The sequence below is a fragment of the Giraffa tippelskirchi genome, chromosome 3 (assembly GCF_054371585.1).
Source record: "Giraffa tippelskirchi isolate mGirTip1 chromosome 3, T2T-mGirTip1v1.2.pri, whole genome shotgun sequence".
Lineage (NCBI taxonomy): Eukaryota > Metazoa > Chordata > Mammalia > Artiodactyla > Giraffidae > Giraffa > Giraffa tippelskirchi.
The window spans coordinates 92,673,510-92,701,330 of NC_137277.1; the positions used below are offsets into that span (position 1 = coordinate 92,673,510).

General features: G+C 36.5%; 1 protein-coding gene and 1 long non-coding RNA gene across 4 annotated transcripts in view; one reads left to right on the forward strand and one right to left on the reverse strand.

Moving 5' to 3' along the window:
• LOC145542437 (uncharacterized) overlaps positions 1 to 3,914 on the forward strand; it is a 53,077-nt gene extending 49,163 nt beyond the window's left edge. For both annotated transcript variants that reach the window (XR_014079852.1, XR_014079853.1), the window contains exon 5: positions 3,554 to 3,914. This is a non-coding gene — a long non-coding RNA (uncharacterized LOC145542437). The remainder of the gene's footprint in view (positions 1 to 3,553) is intronic.
• The window catches only part of CSRNP3 (cysteine and serine rich nuclear protein 3), a 198,911-nt gene that overhangs the window by 49,003 nt on the left and 122,087 nt on the right, over positions 1 to 27,821 (reverse strand). The window lies entirely within an intron of this gene.

Sequence of the window (27,821 nt, forward strand, 5' to 3'; positions counted from 1 at the left end):
TCTCTGCTAAAGTCTTTTCATACTGTTCATGTAAAGTTTTCACACTGTTTCATATAAAGAAAGCTGAGTGCCGAAGAATTGATGCTTTTGAACTGTGGTGTTGGAGAAGACTCTTGAGAGTCCCTTGGACTGCAAGGAGATCCAACCAGTCCATCCTAAAGGAGATCAGTCCTGGATGTTCATTGGAAGGACTGATGTTGAAGCTGAAACTCCAATACTTTGGCCACCTGATGCGAAGAACTGATTCATTTGAAAAGACCCTGATGCTGGGAAAGATAGAGGGCAGGAGGAGAAGGGGACAGAGGATGAGATGGTTGGATGGCATCACCGACTCAATGGACATGGGTTTGTGTGGACTCCGGCAGTTGGTGGTGGACAGGGAAGCCTGGTGTGCTGTGGTTCATGAGATCATAAAGAGTCGGACACGACTGAGCGACTGAACTGAACTGAACTGCTAATATCATTTCAAACTAGTCACCCGGCCTCCCTGACAGTGAAATGGGGTGATGAAGTGTCTAGATTCCAACTAGTAGGGATGTGTAAAAATCATATGGGCAATTTCTAGGTCTTGTGTTTAAAAGAGGTGTCTTTCTCATCATCCTTTTCTTATCCCCTACCCACGAGTGAAAATGTGAACATGGTGGCAGAAGACCAGTCAACCTATAAATTGTATATGAAATATCAAAGGTCAACAGGATAGAAGTAGCCTGAGTTCCCACAACCAGGGAGCCGCAAAATGGGCAGTGGGCTGCTTAGGCTTAGATGTTTATGTTTAGGGTGAAACAAATTTATTTTCTTTAAGCTACATAATAACCTTAACCATAATCTATATTCTATAGTGTAGCTGAAGTGGCCATTATTCTGTTACATCAGCCAAACTAATACATAGATACTAAAGAGAAGGCTTAAATATAAGCCTCTCTTTAAGATACTATTTTTAAAATATATATTTGACTCTTATAAAAACATGCAGACCCAGAACTAACCCATCAAAAGGTCTATAAACCCAGATGTCAATTAAGGAGATTTAGCTGGATAATGATGTGGTCGAAAATACATGTATGAAAGAAGGAAAATGGGCTATTAGAATTAGAAATATTTATCTGCAAGGGAGAACATTTTGAATTCAATTTGAGACATAGTCTGTTTTCTCACTGCCACAGTAACTTCTGAAATTATTTTTCAAAATGGAAAATATGGCAGAATACAGTAAGATGCCTATTATAAAAGAAACATTTAAAAATAGACTAGAAAGACCAGAGCAAAGAGGGAACTTCTACCTGCCTTTCAAGATCTGTAGGAGTAGTGGAGGTGATGGAATTCCAGTTGAGCTATTTCAAATCCTAAAAGATGATGCTGTGAAAGTGCTGCACTCAATGTCAGCAAATTTGGAAAACTCACCAGTGGCCACAGGACTGGAAAAGGTCAATTTTCATTCCAATGCCAAAGAAAGGCAATGCAAAAGAATGCTCAAACTACCACACAATTGCACTCATCTCACACACTAGTAAGGTAATGCTCAAAATTCTCTAAGCCAGGCTTCAACAGTACGTGAACTGAGAACTTCCAGATGTTCAAGCTGGATTTAGAAAAGGCAGAGGAACCAGAGATCAAATTGCCAACATCCATTGGATCATGGAAAAAGCAAGAGAGTTCCAGAAAAACATCTATTTCTGCTTTATTGACTATGCCAAAGCCTTTGATTATGTGGATTACAACAAACTGTGGAAAATTCTTAAAGAGATGGGAATACCAGACCACCTGGCCTGCCTCTTGAGAAATCTGTATGCAGGTCAGGAAGCAATAGTTAGAACTGGAAATGAACAACAGACTGGTTCCAAATTGGGAAAGGAGTACGTCAAGGCTGTATATTGTCACCCTGCTTATTTAACTTATGTGCAGAGTACATCATGAGAAATGCTGGGCTGGAGGAAGCACAAGCTGGAATCAAGATTGCCAGGAGAAATATCAATAACCTCAGATATGCAGATGACACCACCCTCATGGCAGAAAGTGAAGAGGAACTAAAAAGCCTCTTGATGAAAGTGAAAGAGGAAAGTGAAAAAATAGGCTTAAAACTCAACATTCAGAAAACTAAGATCATGGCATCTGGTCCCATCACTTCATGGCAAATAGATGGGGAAACAGTGGAAACAGTGACAGACTCTATTTTGCGGGGCTCCAAAATCACTGCAGACGGTGACTGCAGCCATGAAATTAAAAGACGCTTACTCCTTGGAAGAAAAGTTATAAACTACCTAGACAGCATATTAAAAAGCAGAGATGTTGCTTTGCCAACAAAGGTCTGTCTAGTCAAAGCTATGGCTTTTCCAGGAGTCATGTATGGATGTGAGAATTGAACTATAAAGAAACCCAAGCGCTGAAGAATTGATGCTTTTGAACTGTGGTGTTGGAGAAGACTCTTGAGAGTCCCTTGGACTGCAAGGAGATCCAAACAGTCCATCCTGAAGGAAATCAGACCTGAATATTCATTGGAAGGACTGATGCTGAAGCTGAAACTGTAATACTTTGGCCACCTGATGCGAAGAACTGATTCATTTGAAAAGACCCTGATGCTGGGAAAGGTTGCAGGTGGGAAGAGAAGGGGATGACAGGGGATGAGATGGTTGGAAGGCATCACCGACTCAATGAGTGTGAGTTTGAGTCAACTCCAGGAGTTGGTGATGGACAGGGAGGCCTGTCGTGCTGCGGTCCATGGAGTTGCAGAGTCAGACATGACTGAGTGACTGAATTGAACTGAACTGAGGAGTAGGGGAACATGTTAAATGATCTAAAGAAAATTCCCTACTTGGTAAATTTGATGGCTCTAAGGTGCAAGTGAAAGTTGCTCAGTTGTGTCTGACTCTTTGGGACCCCATGAACTATACAGTCCATGGAATTCTCCAGACCAAAATGCTGGAGTGGGGTAGCCTTTCCCTTCTCCAGGGGATCTTCCCAACCCAGGGATCGAACCCAGGTGTCCCACGTTGTAGGCAGATTCTTTACCAGCTGACCCACAAGATGGCTCTAAAGAGAAAAATAAATATTCGAATCCTTTGTGGAAATACTTACTAGCATACTTGGATAGAAATATCAAATGGGAAGTCAAAACAACGAGATGCAAGGAGGAAACAAGACTAAGGCAATATACTTTATATCTCACAGGTATGAAGATGAAAATGTGTTTAGACTTTAATTAATCTATTTAAAATAGATTAATTTTTTTCAATGGTATAAATTATTAAGAACAAGAAAAGATAGAGAATTTGATGAGAACATATATTAAGCTTTCTTTAATAAAGAAATACTATTGTTTGCAGCTAAATAAAAACAAAGCAGTTCAAATATCCCCTCATCTGGATGATCTTCTTGGTCCACATTCTTTTAAACAGAAATATTCTGCTTCTGAGCTGCTTCACACATCTTTCCTTACTTCTATGGATTCATTTTATGCTCCATTGAAAACTCTTTGCATCTTCGTTTCCAATCACTAAAATTGGGAGTTCCTTGAGGGCCAAGTCATGTTTTATTTCTTTGTGTCTTCCATTCTTAGCATATCAAACGAAAGAATACTTGAGGACAATTTTGCCTGCTGGGAGGAAAGTGAGATGAAAAGCCAGAAAAGAAAGCCAAAGCTGGCATCAATGGTATTTCAAAAAACGATTGAAGGAAGTGAGCAGAACACAAATAATAATATTTTGGTAAGACGCCTGCAGTAAAAGCTGCCAAGAACAGCTGTAGTTGGACAAGACTCAGCATAGCACCCAGGACAACAATGATCCACAACTGCTTACCAAGGATGGTATTTGTTTAGTTTGGCTTCTGATTTCCAGCTTAAGATGTATCATAATGTGACCATATCCATATGTTCTTTCAAACATCAGGGAAATAAAGTAAGAAAAGTAATGTCACTATATGATGGTCATTGCTCTCTTAAAGTATAAGTTTGCAGAAAAGCAGACTAGAAAAAGACCCATTAAAGAATTGATTATTACATATATTATACTATATATAATATATAATCGTATATAACACAATATAATTATATAATATATAATCATCATATATATAAATCATTACATATTCCCTGGCAGCTTAGCCGGTAAAGAATCCACCTGCAATGCAGGAGACCCCGGTTCAATTCCTGGGTCATAAAGGGAACAGCTATCTACTCCAATATTCTGGCCTGGAGAATTTCATGGACTATATGGTCCAGGGGGTTGCAAAGAGTCAGACATGACTGCGCGACTTTCATTTTCACGTATCTATTTATATATACATCACATACACATATGAAAGAGAAGAAAAAATTAAGGGATGGTAAACAAAGCTTGAGATCACTTAATCCATAGGTAATATTGACGTTGTGTTGTAGAGAAGGAATTATAATGTAATATCTTTCAGATAAACTCCTTCTATGAAAATATGTGAGTATCCACTGAATGAAAAGGCACCTTATAAATACCAAGTGTAAGAAGGTATCAGCCACAGAACTTCCCTGGCAGTCCAGTGGTTAAGACTCTGCACTGCCAATGCAGGACACACAGGTTTGCTCTCCGGTCAGGGAACTAAGATCCTACATGCTATGCTATATGACCAAAATAAATAAATAATTTTTAAAAAGACATTAGCCACTGCATTTATGGGATACCAATACTACCCACTATGAGCTTACATTACAAAATATAATGGAAAATCAGTCACAATTTATCAAGATTGTGCTTGCAGTATTTTGCAAATTTGATGGTAATATTTAAGTAAAATCTTTTTCTACTTTATTAATCTTATAAACAATTCTTAAACAAAATAAACATTTATGTTGAGTTGATCTGAGTAGAGTACTCATTGGAAGTGACAGAGGCATCTAGGAGATACTAATAAGTCCTGAACTGTCTTCCTTATCAACCCCACTGGACTTGTCCTTATTTCTTAATAAATCATATTGGAGTATCTAGAACAATGGTTTTTCAATGTTTTCAAACTGAAGCTCCCTTTCAATATCAAAATTACCATCCCCCACATTAACTTTTAATTGGGAAATAAATACACATAAAAAAGCCACTTTGGACTTGTAATTATTTTAAGTGAACATGTTTTATTTAACTACAAGAGCATCTACATAGATTTCCAAAAAAAGAAAAGAAAATTTTAAATATTTATTCACTTTGCAACGTTCCATTTTTTTCGTTTCTGTTTTTGAACAGTAGATGACCAGATATCTTAGATATTTTTAGGTTTATATTGTTATAAGTTCTGTCTGGATCAAATTGATCATAAAGAAAAACTAAAAAATTTAAGAGCTTATATGCTTTATCCAACAACATTTAGAAAACCACATAATAAGTAATTATTAACTACAAAGTTGCTTTAATTCTACTTTAAAAAAAATTTCAATCAAATACTTTTGCTTAGGTAACACATGCAATCTCTAAAAATACAGAAGAAATAGGCTGCATGTCTCCTGAGTGTCCACTTCAGATACATGCACTTCATCCGAGAATTTCTGATTTCCAAACCTTGCTCTTACTAAGCATCTATTCTTTCAATGAGAGTAGCAGGTTTAGTCTTATTAATAATCAAATGAATGATTTCACTAGTATGCTTGAAAAAACTCTTTAAAATATTTTTACTCAGAACTTCTAAGTCCTTCTGACTTAGATGATTGTATAAGCAATTCAGTCCCTTTATCAGATTGAGCAAGTAAGGGAACAGCACAGGTGGAAATTACCTTTAGCAGGATATTTGACAGTAAACCAACTCTGGATACAAGACAAAAATTTGTGAGCCTCTAATGTTCTCTTTTTGATAATGCTTGACATTGTGTGTGTAAAACTTTTATAACTGATTTTGAAAAGACATGTTCTCATAATATTTATACAATTTCTTGATTTTGCTAGTACCCACCAGGTACAATCTCTGGGTTGGGAAGATCTCCTACAGGAGGGCATGGCAACCCACTCCAGTAATCTCGCCTGGAGAATCCTGTGGACAGAGGAGCCTGGCAGGCTACGATCTACAGGGTCGCACAGAGTCAGACACTAGTGAAGCAACTTAGCACATACACTTGAGGTACTATATGGGGGGAATGACATGTGACCCCACTCACCAAGAAGCACTGTTTGCTCCCTAAGCTCACTCTTAACGTAACAAAATAGTCTGTGACAGCAAAAAGAGTCAGTGTGATTCCACAGTTGCTATCTTTAGCGTGTGTGAATATGACTCTAAAAGGAGTTGGTTGTTGAGTTGCTCAGTCGTGTCCGATTCTTTTACCACCCATGGGCTGTAGCTGGCCAGGCTCCTCTGTCTGTGGGATTCCCCGGGCAAGAAGACTGGACTAGGTAGCGTTTTCCTTCTCCAGGGAATTTTCCCAACCCAGGGATCGAAGCTCTGTCTCCTGCATTGGCAGGCGGATTCTTTACCACTGAGCCATTAGGTAAATAGGTAAAAAAAAAACACAACACCTTGTAATTTTTTTATTTCACAACTCAGTAAGTGGAAATTGAAGACACAGAAGAGGACACTCACATTCTTTTAGAAACAATTTTAGGTAAAATTATAAATTAGGAGAGATTTGGCTTTAGTGCTCTTTTTCTGGATTTCATTGTAGCTCTTCTATAATTCAGTCATGCAGGGCACTACTGGGGCCCCATGCACCTTCTATTAGAAATCAAGTCATTCACTACCTTGGCTCTGATTGACAACTTCATGGCTTTAAAGCCCTGATATTAACCATCCCCAAAGAAATAATGCAAAGGTGGCTTTAAAAGAAAAGGAATGTGTTCCTAACATGTTACAGCGCTTTTGAACAGCCTCCCAAAGTCACACCACATAAATAACAACATTCATAACGGTAATCCAGCATAATCCGCTATATAATTCTTTTTCCAAATTCTAATACATCACCAAATCATTCTTTAAGTCAAACCTGTTTGGTTCTTCTAATAAACCCTTTATAATTAACCTCAGAGCATTTCCCAACCTTGTGAAGGCTATTATTTCTAGCACTCCATATTCCTTCCACATATATAATTTTCTCTGTGTGGGCCTGTAGAGAGGGGGAAAAGGTGAGTGGATAGCAAAGATGTCTTAATGCTGGCTTCACAATTATATGAAATGGTGTAATTTGTGTAAATGTCAATTTTGTTTAGTTCTTGGTTCATACTGTCTTTTTGCTAAATAACAAAGGTACCTAACTTTGTGAATTTCAGAGTCCAATTAAATGACAGTACTGTTTGGGTGTTAGTAAATATTTGCTAATGTTGATGACAATGAGCGCTATATTAATCAGATAATACACTTCAATTTCTAAGAGGGAAAAAAAGACTCTCTTAGTTTTTCAAGCATCTACTTAAAGACAGCACAGAAAATGACCTGCCACCACTGCTAAAAAGTCATAGATGGAATTTTTTTGTTGGTACAATCTGTGTACAAAGATCATTGAGCACCAAACAGTTTGAACTGTGTTTTTCTGTTGCTGTGGCACATTTTCATGTATTTGTCCTCTACCTCATTTCTGTAGAATTGGAGAATAGATAGTGTAGCTATCTGATCAGAACTGGGGCTAGCCTGTGTCAATGGAGGAGAAGGAAGCTGAGGCAGTGGTTAGTCTGCAATTGTGCCTGATATTCACACTTGAATTGTAACTGAGCTAACTGACCACAAATCAGACAAAAGCTCATGGCATAAAAAGAATGGAAATGGTTGAGAAACATAAGAGAAAAGTTAGTATTTTTTAAAATATTTAAGTATCTATAAATTATCACCCAAATTATTTTTTCATTTTATTGTAATGAGTGCATTTCCCCCACCAATTCTTAACAATTTTAAGAATTTGTAATGAGTCAGTACTTATGATAATTAACAAAATATCATTTTATCAGTTAAGAAACACTAAAATTTTATACCCAGGGCATTCAAAAAAATAAAGGAAAAGTGTAGAAAAAGTTTAATGTGCACAAAAACTGGTGGGTTTAACAACAATCATAGAGCTAAATCTAATAGTTAACAACTGGCTCTCCACAAAAATGTATTTATTTATATAAAGAATGCATAGACCCACTATTTACAAATAATAAAATATAAATATTCTTTATTATAATTCCATTTAATCAATTGATTCTCACAGAGTTGATTATTAATTGAGTTTTGCCCAAGTTTTGTGTCCATCACCAACTTCTGGCTGCAAATGATAGATGAGTGTAGTAAAGATATGAATATTAGTTGACATTTTCATTTAAGAAAATGGGTAAGAGGGTTTCCCAGATGGTGCTAGTGGTAAAGGATCCACCTGCCAATGCAGGAGACATAAGAGACGTGGGTTCGATCCCTAGGTCAGGGAAAATCCCTGGAGTAGGAAATGACAACTCGCTTCAGTATTCTTGCCTAGAAAATTCCCTGGACAGAGGAGCCTGGCAGGCTGCAGAGAGTCAGACATGACTGAGCAACTGAGCACACACACATGGGTCAAAGGAAAATGAAATATCAAAAACATGCTGAAACTTCACTCATCCGTCAATGACATGAATGACTTCTCTGCTAAGTAGGATAAAATTTTTGAAGACCAGAAGAATATTTATTCAGCTTCTTGTGTTATGCACACTGTAAAAGCTACAGACATGATTTAATTTGCATTATTCACATTTTCCATTGCTTTTCTATTGTACAATCTATAAAATAATAAATTGATAGCTCTGATGTGAGGGTATTTGCCAATTTCTGTGGAGCAAATAATCCCACCAGGGCTAGTAAGTTAATATAATTTTATATCAATATAATATTTATGGGAATAACTCAAAGTACACAATAAACATACAAGCAAAAGCAAAAGAGCTCTTATGATAACCATAGAAATAGAGTCAAACAATATTTTTAGAATTTCACTGTTTTGATAATTATGATGTCATTTTTAAGATCATTTAAAAATCAAAATGGAGTAGTTATAGTTCAGGCATCCAAAATGAAGCCAGGTTACCATTGTAGATGTGGTTTCAGACATCTTTCTTCATCACTAAGAACTTGAATTTTCTCTAAAACATATCAAACTCAAGGAAAACTCAAGCCACTTCAGACCCCAACCAATCCTTGCTTAACGAATACTCTTACTTCTTACTAGCTCCAATCTTAATTATTGAAAACAATTTATGTAACCTTGCAGTTTTTTGCTTTCATCAGCCTCCACCATTTTGTAGTCAGGGAAACACAATTTCAAGTGCTTCTTAAATCTGTCTTCCAGGTTTTGTCTTAACAAATCCCAAATAAATGCCTCCTTACTTCAATCAGGTCTCTGTTTCTGAAATTTTGGTTAAGAGTTACAACCAATATTTTCGCCCATATGTCCTCAAACCTTTGGAAAAATGAATAAAGGTCATGTAGTACTCTGACACACACTCTTTTATACATGCATAGTTCTATCATTCAAGAATTCTAAGATAATTGATTTTGCTACTCTATATAAAGCATAATTTTGAAGCTTGGTGAACTAATTCTACTCTACTCTACTCTAATGAGTACCAAGAATAAACACAAAAATAAAGTTAAAAAAAACTTTGCATATGGCCAATATGCATTTAATACTTTGGCAAGCATTTTGTGGTTTTGTAAATATTACATAGACAATATAAAGGTAATCTTTATTAAAAGCAAAAATATATATATGTATATTATAAATGTTTTTACTTTTTAGGCAATACAAATAAAAGCTATACAATGAAGTTTTTTGGATTAAGATTATATTTTATACTTAGAGAATTAAATGATTTCATTTCATATTTAGAAAATTAAATCATACCCACATAGTTTTCTGCAAAGATTGAAATCAAGCCTAGATTAAGAACTGTAAATCAGAGGAGAAAAAGTTTCATTGAGCAGATCATTTGATGCTTCCATAGAAAGGTTCCTCTGTCCTTGGGATTCTCCAGGCAAGGATACTGGAGTGTGTTGCCATTTCCTCCTCTAGGAGATCTTTCCAACCCAGGGATTGAACCTGTGTCTCTTGTGTCTCCTGCATTGGCAGGCAGATTCTTCACCAGTGAGCCATGGGGGGAAGCCACAGAAAAGTAAATGTGCATGATTAAAGATTCAGGCGCTAGAATGAAGTGACCAGAGTTTGAATGTGGTTCTGCCCTTACTAACAATAGGACCCAGGAAGACACAAACCTCTCAATTCCAGTTCCTTCATGTGCAAAATTAGGATTAAAAGTAACAGCTGTTAAGTGTATTAATGCATGAAAAGTATAGCAGTAAATATAATTTTTAAAAAAAATCTCACATTTCTTTTACCATTTGAAAGGAAACCCACCCTTCTAGTGAGTTTGGAACAGATTTTGTCTCTTAATTGGAAACTCTAAGAGATGCTAACTAGAACACCAGAAATTTTTTATTCTTTTTTTAAAAATTTATTTATTTTTTAATTGAAAGATAATTGCTTTATAGTATTGTGTTGGTTTCTACCAAACATCAACATGAATCAGCCATAGGTTTACCCATGTCCCTTCTCACTTGAACAGCAATTGTTTTTTTAATGCATATTCTTATTTATTACTTGTTTACTGTCTGTGCTGTGGGCCTGGGCCAAGCACAGGCCTCCACCCTGCGTTGCTTTTCCTGCTTGTTACCCTTTTTCATTTCTGGATCCCATATTCTGAGTATGTAAGTATACATTTTCAGTGCTATCGACTGCATTATCTTCTTTCTCGCTCCCTTCCTCCTCCCTCCTTCCCTGACTTTTAAACCTCAAGTTACTATCTATTTCTTCTAGTACACTGTCCTTGATAAATGTTATAGAAAACTTTCTAGAAATACCTGTGCCAACACCGTACTTCTCTGTGCTGATATTTACACAAAAGTCACACCTTATTGATGTTCTGATAGTGCCTAGAATTCAGGAGAATAAATCCAACAGACATCGAACACCTGCTGTGACTCTTTCCCATAAATCCTGTGGTGGAGTGCACTCATAAAAGCTCTCATGGTTCCATTAAGATGGTCAAAGAGAGAACTCTGCAAATGGCTGATGCTAATGAGCCCATAGATATTTTTAAAGCCTGATGTGGTCAATCAAAGGGGAGGCAGCTGCCAAGACACCCTCTTCTCTGCAGCTCTGAAACACTTCCTGCAGGGAGGTGGGCCTGGCTGGTGGTGCCACAATGCCCAGCCTTATGCCTCGGTCATAATAATGTCAGCAACTCTTCCCCGCTTCTTTTACTCTAAGAAGAAAATACAACTCAGAAAAAAAATTAAGGGGTTCAGCTTCAAAAAACTTAAGAGGACAAAACTCTGATTATCTGTCCTGCATTTTAAACACAAAGAAAACAATAAGCCAATACACCTTATTTACTTTGAACCCAATCCATGTAATGAGTGTCAAATTAGCAGCTCTCATTTGAAATGGAATCTATGTACTATTTGATTAATTAGCAGTAGACTGTATATTTTCTGAATTGGAGGGCAACAGTTACGAAATGTTTTCAGAAGTCTGAGAAGTGATGCTAGAATGAGAAAGATTGTTAATGCTGTTCTCAACAATAATTATGGGAAACAATATGATCTAATAATACAAAGGAACAGAATCCAGAGTCACACTGACATAAAGACCAAAAGCTGGCCCCATTACATATTAGCTTTGTGATTTTGGGCAACTACTTAAAATCAGCATCATATTCTTCATAGGTTATGCCAATTAAGTAAAATAACACGTGTAAAATGTAAGTGCAGTCCTCAGTACAGATGTTTAATAAAAGCGCAATAAATGCCAGTTATTACTGCAATAAGAATGGAGAGTAAACTCTGGAAAAACTTACTTCCATATCTGTTGTATTGAATCTCATGATGTTCCCTAAATATTGTTCTACTGCCTAGATCACGAGTATCAAACAGGTAGTTAGTAAGCTGAACATGGCCTCAAGAAGAATTTCACTGGAAGAGATTTGCTGTTATTATTGTTACCATTAAATCTAAAGTCTTTGGGGGAGGTATACTCTAGATCCACCACTCCCTCACGTCATACACTTGGCTCCTTGCTCACAGTCCTACGACTTGCCTGGATCTGAAGATTTATTTGGATTTGCATCTCTGATCTAGATTTTTTTTCAGACTTCTACCCTACTCTACCAAAAACACAACTGTCATATGTCTCTTTCCTCTTAAAAGCTATTCTCTGCTCATGTAGTTTTCCAGAATAAGTATTAATAAAATTTGTGTTGTCTCTCATTAGAGCCATCATTACGATAATAGCTAACACTTCCTGGGCACTTAACAAAAATAAAGTACAATGAAAGCATTTTGCCTATATTCACTCATATAAACCACCATCAAACTTCCAATGTAGATATATTTTTTACCAATATTTATAGATGAGGAAGGCTTCCCAGTGGCTCAGGGGTAAAGAAACTGCCTGCCAATACAGGAGACACGGGAGATGCAGATTCGATCCCTGGGTCAGAAAGATAGATCCTCTTGGAGAATGAAATACTACTCTAGTATTCCTGCCCAGAGAATCCCATGAACAGAGGAAGCTGGCAAACTACAGTCCATGGGGTCTCAAAGAGTCAGACATGACAGAGAGACTGAGCATGCATGCACTCATAGATGAGAAAACCAAACATTAGAGCTACTACATTAGTTGCTACTGAGCAGACAATCTTTGAAGAGAATATCAGCAATTTGAGTCTAGACACTATATTTTTAACTAATAGATAGACTAGAAGGCCACTTATTGTGGATTTTAATAGTCATTCCAAAGGAATCATCCCAAGGTGATTATATTAATGGTGGGAATTTCAGTCATGTGGTAGAAGATATTTTAGGAGAGAAAAGCCTCTTAAAATATACTCCCCAAATGTCTGCACATTGTGTTGACAAGTAGGGTTGACCTTACCAGTTTTAAAACACAATTAGCACATAAATGAGACAAATGTAGATATTTAGTTTTATAAAGAACATTCCATGACATCAAATGACTATGTATTTTGTATTTTAAATATATTCCAGACAAATCATCCCTTTCAATTCTTCATTCTTTTGTGGCTTTCTTTAGAAATTTTTAGTTAGAATACTCCTTTGTGGTAATGAGATGTTCCAGAATTTTCACTTATACATTTCAGATGAAGACCGCATTGAAGATAATTTTTTAAAACCATAAGTACATGAATATTCTATTTATTTTCTAACATTTCACTGTCAATAGGACAACATACATAACTCCTTATTCCAACCATCATCACTTATTTTTACTCCGTCCTCATTAAACTGTCTCTTTTACAGTTCTAATGTACTATGGGTTTCCCAGGTGGCGCAGTGGTAAAGAATCCTGCCAATGCAAGAGATGCAGGTTCAGTCCCTGGGTCAGGAAAGATCTTCTGGAGAAGGAAATGGCAAACTACTCCAGTGTTTTTGCCTGGGAAATCCCATGGACAAAGGAGCCTGGCAGGCTACAGTCCATGGGATCGCAAAGAGTCAGACATGACTAAGTGACTAAACAACAATAACGTACTATACTTTGAGTGCATTATCTGTATAATCGGGACATCCTAAAATGTCATCAATTAAAATAATTCACATGATTTTCTGTTTGTTTTTTTTTTTCTGGTACAATCTATAAACTAAAAGTGCCAGATGGAATATTCTATTGGACTTATATATAGGTACATTAATGGTATACAAACATAAACACTGAAAACCCTAAGATGTCCTCAAGCATGATACTATAAACAATTCAAGCTAAAAGACCATCAGAGGCGTATTATATTTGGAGGGAAAAAGGATTACCTGAATCTTACACAATTTAAAATACCTTGAAAATCAATCTATTTCACTTTTTTTTTTTTCAAATAAACGATATAATCATGGTCAGAGCTACTTCTAACAGAACTAAAACTAGACAGGATCTTCTTGCTCCTCAGTTGTGGCTTTTTCAATTACAACAAACTGAAGGAATTTGCAGTAGTCTCATCCTCACAAATTCAACTGATCCAATCAGGAAAGTAAAATCATAGCAAATCTAAATATTTTTCTTTCACAGTAGCTCTCAAACACAAGCAGCTATTCACTGATAATCAAATAAAGAAACAATATTCCTTTTTAACATCATAAAGGAGACAAAAAGGTTATGCAGAACTTACTGTATATAGAGTGTAACAGTGTATAGTGTATTTTATAAGTATAAGAAGCAAATTTTGATGAGTATTTTTCTAGATAACACTGTGCAGCCTGGAACATGACACCTGGGAAAGAGATGGCTCCCTACATTTTAGGACACAGGCAATGAAGGTATGAGATTTCAGGAAAAAATTTGATAACATCACTTGGCTATCATTATGGACAAGAGAAAGGCTCTAAATGAATACATTAAATTTAGTTCTACCTAACGACCAAATGGGAGAAGGAAATGGCAACCCACTCCAGTATTCTTGCCTAGAGAATCCTGTGGACGGAGGAGCCTGATGGGCTGCCGTCTATGGGGTCACACAGAGTGGGACACGAATGAAGCACTTTAGCGTGCATGCATGCATTGGAGAAGGAAATGGCAACCCACTTCAGTGTTCTTGCCTGGAGAATCCCAGGGATGGAGGAGCCTGGTGGGCTGCCGTCTATGGGGTCACACAGAGTCGGACACGACTGAAGTGACTTAGCAGCAGCAGCAACGACCAAATTTGGCCTGAAAGTTTCTAGAGGGCTGCAGGGCTCTACTGCTTTTCCTTATTCAGAATACAATGGTATACAAAATACATATGCAATAGTAAACAAATATAAAATATTTGCAAATTGTGGTATGTGCTATGAAAGGGAAAAAAGTGCAGAGAAAGAAAATAAAGGGGATGTGGAGAGTGGGTGATTCACAGATTTTATCCCAAGTGAAAGATACATAAAACTTGTCAAAAATTGTAAAATATTTCAAACTTACAGACATAAAATGTACTTATTACCTACATTTAATGGATGTTAGTATTTAGCATATTAACTTTAGATTGCTCCTTTTAAAATATAAATGAAAATGAGAAAGTACAGTTAAAGCACCCACCATCCATTCTTACACCCTTCCTTTCTAGAGGTACCAATTTTCACATCCTTTTTTATCATCCCTTCCTGTGTATATTTTTTGTTTCATAAAATAGATTGTTGTTCCGTGTGTTTTAATGATGTAAGTACTGTCTTGCAGCTTGTAATTTTCACTGAACGGCATATGTATACATAAATCTGACTATTCACTTCAACCTATTATCTATTTTGTCATTGTACGAACAAAGCACAGCTTATCCACCCCTATACTGATGGGCACATGCGTGCATTGCGTGCCTGCTCAGTCGTGTCCAACTCTTTGCAACCCCATGGAGTAGGTGCCATTTTCTTCTCCAGGGGTTTTTCCAACCCAGGGATTGAACCTGCCTTGCTTGTTTCTCCTGCCCCAGCGGGGAGATTCTTTACCACTGAACCACCTGGGAAGCCCCATATTGATGGACAGTTAACGGTTAACTTTTCACTACCGGGTTTCCTAGGTGTCACGCTCACAGTACATCTGACACTTACAGAACATTATGAGAGCTCCTGTTTCAATATATGCTTGTCAATAAATGATATTGTCAAACTTTAAAATTTGCCATGTTGATAGTATGTCATGTGTGAAAGTGTCTTCTTTCAACTTTAATTTCCCTAATTACTAACCACAAAATTGAACATCTATTCATAATTGTATTACCGTTTTTCTGTGTATTATATACTTATATTCTATGTCTATTTTTTATTGGATTGGCTTTTATTTTTACAAGAGTTCCTTTCATATAGAAATAGTAATTCCTTGTCAGTTAATGAATTACAAATATTTTTTTTTCCTGTCTGTGCCTATTGTTTCACCTTTTTAATTGCATATTTGGTATATAAACAAGCTTAATATATGCAAATATATCATATTTCCTTATGCTTCATACCTTACTCGCATCATACCTGACATAAAGATAGTCTACATTTTTCTACAAGTTTTATGGTGTTTGATTTTTTTTTTTTTTACTTTTAAGTATTTAATTCATTGGGAATTTATTTTCATGTATGGTATGAGGCAGGGATCTAATTTTATATTTTTCACTGTGACTGGCTAGTTGTTCGAAGAATATTCACTAGAACAGTCTCTGCTTTTCCATCTCATTTGCAATGTCTCCTCTGATGTAAACTAAGTTGCCATTTAAATGTTGGTCTGTTTCTAAGCTCTCCATTTGTTCCATGTGCAGTCCCATATTTTTTAACTACTATAACATTTTCAGTACTGAGATATGTTAGGGTAAGCACATCCTCCCCTTTCCTTATTCTTTTCAAAATTTTACTGGGTCATTTTTTAAGCCCTTGACCTTTCACAGAAATTTTAGGATAAATTATACCTACATATTTTAATGTATTATGTAAAATTTTAATTAAATAAAAATATAAGGAGTAGCATGTTTTTCAATCTCATTTCATCTAGCTCTTTTTTTTTTTTTATTTCCTTTTTTTGCTGGGTTATTGGAAAGTAACTCCAAGATAGTATCATTTTTTCTGTGAAACCTTGCATATATATCACTAAGAGATGAAGACTTTGGATCAGCATGCTCTGGATGGGGTGATCAGAGACAGCTACCTCAAAGAGCAGATATTTAAGCTGGAACCTCAAATATCAAGAGTCAGTTATTGGAAGATTCTTCCAAGAAGGATCTTAGAGCAAGAAAGTTTGTTACATTCAAATAACTGAGTCAAGATCAGTATGGCTGGAGTTTGGAGATGGAGGGAAGGCAGGAGGGGAGTTGGAAAGGAGAGCAAAGTCTCAGTCATAGATTTTTGGAGGCTGAGGTAATGAATACAACTGAAAGCAACTAAAGGACTCAAATAGGAAAGAGATGTGATCCAATACATTCCTGCATAAAGAAGAGGCTGACTTTCCTACAAGAGAGGAAGCTCAGAACTGCTGGCAGGCTCCTGTAGCAGTCCAGAGGAGAGATGCAAGTTGTATGTACTGCGGGTACAAAACATATGGGGATCAGTGGACAGATTTGAGACCTATTATATAACATGTGACTCTAGGGGAAGACAAAAGACCAAAACAGAATTTTTAAAAAAAATCTTAGGCCTGAAATAAACAGCTCAACATAGTAAGTCATCATTTATTAAGGCTACATGTGAGGTCCTGATTCTAAATTTAAACCAAACCAAACAACACTAAATGAACTGTACTTATATAATGTTAGTGGTATGAGTAGGTAATACCTTTTTTTCCCCAGCTGTTTCAACGAATGGTGAAGGTGAAAGCATCTTGGATTCTCTTAAGTGTGTTATATTGCTACTGCCTAAATAGCTGCACAGCATCCAATTAAATAGTGATGTTTCTGCTTGGGAAAGCTGTATACAAGCAAATGAAACCAGGAAGGTGCATGTACATGCTGGGAATACATAATTACAGTGGGAACCTATTTAAAACCCAGTTCACCATTACATATATTCAGATATAATAACCGATAAATCAGGATCCTGATATATTACAATGACACCCATCCAAATCATAAATTATAGAGTTGGCCTGAAAATTGGTATTTATTTCCACTAATGTCCAGGTCATTATGAAGTCCTACAACAAATGCATCTTTTTTCTTTATGTGATTTATTTATGCTAAAAAAGAAAACTCTTTACAAAGCTAAGTGCTATTTATCAAGTATTTATTAGCAATTGAACCAGTACCAGTCTTAGTGCTTAGACTATATGCTTAAGGTCTATAAATCTCCAAAAAGATAAGGTATACACACAAATAACAATGGTGTAAAACAGAATACAATAATTTAGAGAAGGGCTGAAGAGCTATTAGAGTGTAAGTTTCTACAGAACTGGATGGTGTCTCCTTTACTTTTGTATTTCCAGCTCCTAGTACTAGCGCTATGGCAAACAGTAAGTACTTAATAAGTGTTCATTCATCCACTTACACAAATATTTATTAAGAGGTTACTAGATACAAGACATCCAAAGACCTAGCTCATGCCTTTGCTGAGCTTACACTCATTCCTTTAAAACTCATTTTGAATGCCCTGCTTAAAGACAGAAAGAAGGACATGCAGAAAAGGAAAATAGGAAAGTAGGGTTCATGATGATGAAAAGGCAAGGTAATCTGTTCAATATGAGATCAGAGCTGGAAAGACTTGATGAGTCCGGTAAGTACTCTGTGCTTTGAGATGGAAGAGAAAACAAGCCTAGGCACCTTAGGAGGAAGCCATGTGGCAATAATGGGCAGCCAAGTTGAAAACACCCAGTTTCATCATTTTCTCCAAAACTTCTTAAAGTGTTCAGCTGTTTTGAATAAAAAGGAAACATGGAGTAAAGAATATGGGAGCAAAACGGTTAAGAGTCTAGGCCTCACCGCACTCTCTGCAAAAAAAGCCAAAACAATAGAGTGAATATAAAGGGTGCTGTGGAAAGATATGTAAAGATAATAAGTAGGTATTATGTTGGGGAAAGGGCTTCCCAGCTGGTGCTAGTGGTAAAAAAACCCACCTGCCAATGCAGGAGACATAAGAGATGTGGGTTCGATCTCTGGGTCAGGAAGATCCCCTGGAGAAGAGCATGGCAACCCATACCAGTATTCTTGCCTGTAGAATCCCATAGACGGAGAAGCCTGGCGGGCTATAGTCCATGGGGGTCACAAAGAGTTGGACATGACTGAAACGACGTAGCATGCATCCACATGTTGGGGAAAACAAGAGTATGAGATAAAACATGGGTAGAGGGAGAAATGGAGTGGAAGGAGAAGGGGTATGGCCTGAGTTTAGAGCACTGAGATTTGATATTTCAACAATAGAGCTGTACTGGTTTGTAAAACTATCATGGGTAAAGCTGTGGATACAAGCAGCTATGAGGAGTGGAGATAAATGATATGAATGGAATAGAAGGCTCCAGAATAGAGGTGGTCAAGGAAACAACAGGCGAATGTTTCAGTGAGCTATCACATGGCTATTCACATCATGGTTTGGTGGGAAATACTGGGATGGAAAGAAGATAGAAAACCACTACTAAAGTGTTTGAATGTTGTGAAATACCAGGAGATTCAGGCAAAGTGGATGAGTAGAATAAGAGACTTGGTAAAGTTTTCATAGAGAAAAAAACATTTGATATGAGCTTTGTAGTGGGTACAGAACTTCACAGTCAGAGATTGAGAAGCAGAGAAGAACTCTCAGCCTGAGGGATGGGGTAAGTAAAGTCAGAGGAGGCAGCAGTGAGTGGTTGACTATTTCTGATTCATTGCACTGGACTTCCCAGATCTCTCAGACAAAATAATCTGAAAATAATTCCACTGTATATCAGTCAATGGCTTTTACAATACATTCGAGTGAGTATTAAATATTTTCCAAATGGACCACTACCTCATATCTATTTCCTTCACTCATAATTGTCAAACTACTTAAATCCCATATTTCCACTAAACCAAACACTTAATGACTTAACTGGTCCATGGCTAGTGTCCAGATAGGGACATGACCTACTATGTAAATCTGCAACTGGTTCCAGATCTGATCTCACAATGCCAGGCTAATTGGTTCTTTTCTAGCACAAGAAGATGCAGGGAGTCAAGGACTGGGAAGGTCTTAATTTAACAGCTTATCAGAGGTTCCTTGACCTATGTTGCTTATCTTTTCCTACTTGGTTTCTGCTCTAACTTAAGACCAATTTTGATCCTTGTTCTTAGAATCATATTATCACAAGGTAGAAAGAAGCTTTTGAGGGTCACATGGTGCTAACCCCTGCTCAAAGACTTCCCTAAAACTTCAATGTTCACTTTCTGCCTTAAGACGCCTCCATTGTTTGAAAAATCATTGATTCACGGATTGATTGCTATGTTTGTTTTTGCTATATTGTAAGTTCTCAAGTTATTATCACAATGCTGAGTAGACATGACCTGTCGCTGTAATCTGAGCTGTATTTACCGCATGTAGTCTATCATTTTGACATGTCTAAAAGCACCTACCACAGAGACTGAACATAAGATACACGATATTTGTCAAAACTGAATCTAAATGTTCAATGCATTTTAACTGCTTGGTAAAGAGAATAGATATGTTTTGGTCATAATTCCACCACAAAGTTTCACATCAAGATCTGCTTTCCATTGATTTTTTATCTCTAATCCCACTATAAAATGTGCAGTCAGGGGAGGGAAATGACATTAGAGGAAAACTGTGACTTGGGTGCACGTGGTAGCATATTCACGCCCTATGTATTCAGAGAGGAAACTGAGGGAAGTAGGAAAGGGAGGAGGGAGGGCGGGAGAGAAACACAGATTATAATCTCAGCCATTGGATAAATTAATAATATATCTCTGAATGTTAACTTCTACTTGTATAAAATGGATACAATAATGGCTCCTAATCAAACAATGATTTTAGGTTACCCAATGAACTCAAGAATGTGGAAATGTACATTAGAAACTCTTATCCTATATAAGACATCCACTTCCAGATTTCACGTGCAATTCAGAATACCTATCATTTTGCCTTTTGATATTTCCACTTTCTAAATACTATATATTTATTTGTAGAAACACTGTGTTTCAGGAAAAATACGTGTTCCTTGGGGGAGGATACTTCATCGAACAGCTTCTCATTACTTGTGTGAATTGCCAAGAACCTTCAGAGGGTACGAAAAAAATCATACTGGCTTCTCTGTAGCTCTCCTTGTGACAGAGATCAAGTACAGGCTGACTGGCTATAGAGCCACAGGGATTTGATGAAACAAAGCGTTCCACAGCAATACAGAATCCAGCTGCTTCTGTCTCAAGGGAAGTACAAGATATGACCTTGGTTGATCGCTGGTGAGTATGCTAGTTGCCTAGCAAAACTAGAAAGTCCAAGGGAAAAGGCATAATGTCTTTACTGATTTACATTTCGAAGCTTTTAATATCATAATGTGATGTGCTACAAACTGAATATACTTACAGAAAGCATGAAATTTTCTACTACCATAGATGCTGACTCGTACCACATGATTTTTATCAATTCCTATATTTGTAATGATAACAAAATGTTATGTTACACAATATGTTAGTGCTTATAAAGCACTGGGTGTACCTGACATTTTAAATTTGAAGACGAGCTCATGATGAGTGAGATTTAAATAACCGTATCTTAAAAGATCTGTGTGAAGCTAAATTTGGTTTCCTAATACCACACAAATTTGATAGTAATCAGAAATCCTTCTTTACTCTATGGTAATTACTTCTATTTTGAAAGTAGAAAAATATATTAAAGAAATAAGATTCATCAATAATAATACATATTTCTAAAAATGACTTCAGATCAGTCATTTACTTTAATCTAGCTGAAAAAATAAATAAAACATTTTACAAAAATTTGTGCCTCTATTTGGGGCTAGCAAATGATTTGAAATACATTTCAAGAAACAAGAAATCTTTTTAACTGCTCTCCATGGGTTAACATGTTCAGATCTTTTACACAGCAAATATTAATATTCTAAGGAGAATTTCTGTTTTTTGATGTTTTGCCTTTTTTTCTCTGACTTTTTATCCTTCCCCATAATATTAATATGGTGAACTAAACAGACTATTAAATCAAAAGGGCACTTTTTATTAAATCAGTCATTTAATTGTCTTTAAAAATCATGAAAAATCTCTGCCAGATTTTATTTAATACAAAGTTAAATTATCAAGTTTGAAAACTAACCATCGCCAACTATCACTGACAATAAATGATGAGTTGAAAATTTCGGTAACTTCTTGGGCATCACAAAATATGTCTATTTTATTCAACAGGAAAAATAACATCTGTTGGACATAACTCATAAAAAGTCTTTACTAGCTAACTGAAGCATTGCATGATTTAGCTGATCGTGCCATTTGCTTACATAAACACAATCTAAACTACAGTTATTTTAGTTTAAATTCAAAACACTTTTTGTGAGATATATAAATATTAACTGAAATAAAAATTAACAAATATGAAATTAATCTATCATTCTAATACTTCAAAAAAACAAATCACTTTCAGTTTTTAGAGTAACTTATGATACAAAAAAACAAAAAACAGATCACTTTCAGTTTTTAGAGTAACTTATGATACAAAGACATTCCCTGACAGTGTAGGTAAAATTGTGTGTTCTCCTTTTCTCAACACTACCTCATGTCTTCATGCTGTGCTGTGCTAAGTCGCTTCAGTCGTGTCCGATTTTTTGCGACCCTATGGACTGTAGCCAGCCAGGCTCCTCTGTCTGTCAGACTCTCCAGGCAAGAATACTGGAGTGGGTTGCCTGTGCCCTCCTCCAGGGGATGTTCCTGACCTAGGGATAGAAACTGCATCTCCTACATGCAGGCAGATTCTTTACCACTAGCACCACCTGGGAAGCCCCATGTCTTCACAACTATCATGAAAATGCATTAACTGTATCAGCTACCATAACTTAATGAATCGTTTCCCCATTCTTAGACACATGATCTTCCTCTTCCCTGCCCCAATCCCCATTTTTTGGCATTGCCCTCAACCATCAACAGTTGCAATCATGCATTTTCCCTGTGTTTTTGATGTTTTCCCCTTTAGATAAATTATCTGAAGTATAGATGTACAGAGATGAATATCATTATGGCTCTTATATTTCCAAAGTGTTTATAAATTTCATTGCCATCAATAGCAATATGGATGTACATATAATTTGTACCGTGACCATCACCAGCACTTAAGTACTGTACTAGTATTTTTTATTGGAAAGAGGAACACTAATTTCATGGAGATGAAATTTCCTCAATTTCATACAATGAAGTCTCACTAGTATTACTTTACTCTGTGCTGTTATTACTACTGTAATGCTTCAAAATATTTGCTAATCATATTTGCTATCATGTTGATTATCTTTGAAGGTATGTATCTTAATTTATATAAAAATTTACATGTGTATTTTGTATGTCATTAGACAGTAATGCTTTGCCATACTAACTGCAAATTTCTTTCCAATACAGATTATTTTACTTTGGGCTTTTGGGGGGATCAGGTATGTTTAATACTTTTATATTATTAAATATTTTAAGTATTTTGCAATATGACTTTTTTATGTTACTTCAAAGCTCAGAAAACAATCTTACCAAACATCTAGCAAATATGCAATTTCCCCCATGATATGAATTTTAAAAATCTCTGTCTACTTACTCCATGTGAAATGCATTTTGGTATACGTTGTGAGGTGTGTTTCTGAATTTTTCTATTTCAAACTCTAATACCAAAACCATTTATTTAAATACTTCCTCCCTCTCACATTGTTTTGTAATGTTGTATTCATATAACATATGTATATATGATATATAATTCTTATCTATACTATGTTGAGATTTTCTCTATTTTCCTAGATCTAATACAGTACCAAAAATGTTAAACTATATAATTTTATATGATTATTTGATATCTGGAGTAGCTTTTCAAGATTTATGGCTTCTTTTAAAAAATATCCTTTTATTCTCATTAGCTTATTTTTGCAAATAGATTTTTATTATTCCATCACCTTAAGAAAATCTAGTTGAGGGTTTTATAAAGATTATACTTTTATATCCACAAACTAATGTGGAAAGATTTAATAGATTTACCTTTATATCCAGAAGCATAACCTGTCTCTTCATTAATTCAAGTACTTTTCTAACTCACAATAAATCACATTATAAAGATATGTCCAATATTATATAACTAAAGGGCAGAATGAGATAATAGAAAAGGTGAAGACTATAGGATGGGAAACGGAGTAGCCATCATGGTCAACAACAGAGTCTGAAATGCAGTACTTGGATGCAATCTCAAAAACGATAGAATGATCTCTGTTCGTTTCCAAGGCAAACCATTCAATATCACGGTAATCCAAGTCTATGCCCCAACCAGTAATGCAGAAGAAGCTGAAGTTGAACGATTCTATGAAGACCTACAAGACCTTTTAGAACTAACACCCAAAAAAGATGTCCTTTTCATTATAGGGGACTGGAATGCAAAAGTAGGAAGTCAAGAAACACCTGGCGTAACAGGCAAGTTTGGCCTTGGAGTACAGAATGAAGCAGGGAAAAGGCTAATAGAGTTTTGCCACGAGAACGCACTGGTAATAGCAAACACCCTATTCCAACAACACAAGAGAAGACTCTACACGTGGACATCACCAGATGGTCAACACCGAAATCAGATTGATTATATTCTTTGCAGCCAAAGATGGAGAAGCTCTATACAGTCAGCAAAAACAAGACTGGGAGCAGACTGTGGCTCAGATCATGAACTGCTTATTGCCAAATTCAGACTTAAATTGAAGAAAGTAGGGAAAACCACTAGACCATTCAGGTATGACCTAGATCAAATCCCTTATGAGTATACTGTGGAAGTGACAAATAGATTTAAGGGTCTAGACCTGATAGACAGAGTGCCTGATGAACTATGGACAGAGGTTTGTGACATTGTACAGGAGACAGGGATCAAGAAAATCCCCATGGAAAAGAAATGCAAAAAAGCAAAATGGCTGTCTGAGGAGGCCTTACAGATAGCTTGGAAGAGAAGAGAAGCGAAAAGCAAAGGAGAAAAGGAAAGATATTCCCATCTGAATGCAGAGTTCCAAAGAATAGCAAGGAGAGATAAGAAAGCCTTCCTCAGAGATCAGTGCAAAGAAATAGAGGAAAACAACAGATTGGGAAAGACTAGAGATCTCTTCAAAAAAATTAGAGATACCGAAGGAACATGTCATGCAAAGATGGGCTCGATAAAGGACAGAAATGGTATGGACCTAAGAGAAGCAGAAGATATTAAGAAGAGGTGGCAAGAATACACAGAAGAACTGTACAAAAAAGATCTTCCCGACCCAGATAATCACGATGGTGTGATCACTCACCTAGAGCCAGACATCCTGGAATGTGAAGTCAAGTGGGCCTTAGAAAGCATCACTACGAACAAAGCTAGTGGAGGTGATGGAATTCCAGTTGAGCTATTTCAAATCCTCAAAGGCGATGCTGTGAAAGTGCTGCACTCGATATGACAGCAAAATTGGAAAACTCAGCAGTGGCCACAGGACTGAAAGAGGTCAGTCTTCATTCCAATCCCAAAGAAAGGCAATGCCAAAGAATGCTCAGACTGCCCCACAATTGCACTCATCTCACGTGCTAGTAAAGTAATGCTCAAAATTCTCCAAGCCAGGCTTCAGCAATACGTGAACTGTGAACTTCCAGATGTTCAAGCTGGTCTTAGAAAAGGCAGAGGAACCAGAGATCAAATTGCCAATATCCACTGGATCATCAAAAAAGCAAGAGAGTTCCAGAAAAACATCTATTTCTGTTTTATTGACTATGCCAAAGCCTTTGACTCTGTGGATCACAATAAACTGTGGAAAATTCTGAAAGAGATGGGAATACCAGACCATCTGACCTGTCTCTTGAGAAACCTGTATGCAGGTCAGGAAGCAACAGTTAGAACTGGACATGGAACAACAGACTGGTTCCAAATAGGAAAAGGAGTACATCAAGGCTGTATATTGTCACCCTGCTTATTTAACTTCTATGCAGAGTACATCATGAGAAACGCTGGGCTGGAAGAAACACAAGCTGGAATCAAGATTGCTGGGAGAAATATCAATAACCTCAGATATGCGGATGACACCACCCTTATGGCAGAAAGTGAAGAACTAAAGAGCCTCTTGATGAAGGTGAAAGAGGAGAGTGAAAAAGTTGGCTTAAAGCTCAATGTTCAGGAAACTAAGATCATGGCATCTGGTCCCATCACTTCATGGGAAATAGATGGGGAAAGAGTGGAAACAGTGTCAGACTTTATTTTTTGGGGCTCCAAAATCACTGCTGATGGTGACTGCAGCCCTGAAATTAAAAGACGCTTACTGCTTGGAAGGAAGGTTATGGCCAACCTAGATAGCATATTTAAAAGCAGAGACATTACTTTGCCAACAAAAGAACATCTAGTCAAGGCTATGGTTTTTCCGGTTGTCATGTATGGATGTGAGAGTTGGACGGTGAAGAAAGCTGAGCGCCGAAGAATTGATGCTTTTGAACTGTGGTGTTGGAGAAGACTCTTGAGAGTACCTTGGACTGCAAGGAGATCCAATCAATCCATCCTAAAAGAGATCAATCCTGGGTGTTCATTGGAAGGTCTGATGTTGAAGCTGAAACTCCAATACTTTGGGCACCTCATGCGAAGGGTTGACACATTGGAAAAGACCCTAATGCTGGGTAGGATTGGGGGCAGGAAGAGAAGGTGACGACAGAGGATAAGATGGTTGGATGGCATCACCGACTCGATGGACATGGGTTTGGGTAGACTCCGGGAGTTGGTGATGGACAGGGAGGACTGGCGTGCTGCAATTCATGGGGTCGCAAAGAGTCGGACACGACTGAGTGACTGAACTGAACTGAACTGAATAGGATGGGACACATAAATATATGGATATATATATATATATTTATATATACACACGCATGTATATATGTATGTCTAGTTTTAAATCCTATGTGATCTTGGGCAAGATATTTAGCCTCTTTGAGCCTCAGTTATTTCCTCTGTAAATTGAAGGTAGTGGTTCTTCCAGGATGGCTATAAAGGGTAGGAATAATGTATATAAAACTATTGGATCACAGCATGTACCCAATAAATGTGAGCTACGAGAATAAATTTTAATATAACATGTGCTCAGTACTTGACATTTTACAAAGTTCTTTCATGTGTATTATCTCACTTGCTCTTTGATCTTCACAAAACCATCTTAGATGATGATGTTGTTGTTGTTATCACTGTTAATATTAAGGCCAAACAGGTAAACATACATCTTTAAAATCAAAACACAAGCTCATTTCTCACTATCATGACATTTGTAAATATATCTGAAGATCAACCTACATCACACAATTATTTTGTCCCTGAATATTTGATGACTTTTTTGTTATAATAATTGTAGATGTCCTCTCATTCTATTTTCTATAAATTTTGCTTGCTTAAAGGAATGCTGTTGATTTTAGTACATGTGTTTTATGTTCAATAGTTTTATTGAGCTTCTTATTAACTCTTAAAAATATGATTAATTCTCTTGGTTTTCTCAGTAGTCACATTACCAAAATAAATTCTATATTATGTAATGACATATTAATAAAATCAGCTACTTAACTGAAAAATAAAAAACTAAAATTAGTTATCTGTCATCATATCACGATATATTAAAAGCTTCCTATTGGAAACATAAACTCAAGATTATTTAGCTAGTAACAGTCAGTTTCATTTAGCCTGTAGATTGTATTACCTTATGAAATTCTCGTCAGTCCTTCAAACCTCACAGTACCTTGCCTGACAGGAAGGTGTGATGCTACAGTGCAGTGGAAAAAGAGAAAGAATACACCTTTTTTATTTTGTGGGCTTTAAATATTATCCTTAAGGATAAGAGAATAAAGGGATGAGTACAAAGAGGTATAAACAGCACTCACTTGCACATTTGGCAGAGTTTTGCTGCTTTTTCATCTCTTAAGTCATGGCTGGCCATGCTCTTTCTCAGTGAACCCAGACCTTCCACTCCCAAATACATCCTCCCCACTTTTAATTTTTCTCCTAGGGTATCATTTCAGCTTTGACGAGGATACATTTTTTGTGCCTGGACATGTCTTTCCCCATCTACTGCCAGAGTAGGGCATTTCCTTTGAAAAGTAGTAATAATAAAAAGTCATTTTGCATTGAATCTGTTGGTTAATACTACCAAATAATCCACTAAATAAAGGAATCCACTGATACCTCAAAATTCTTTCATTTTTCCTTAATCATGTCTTGCTTTTAGTTCAATTGTAAAAACCAAAATCACCACAATGATACAATTATTT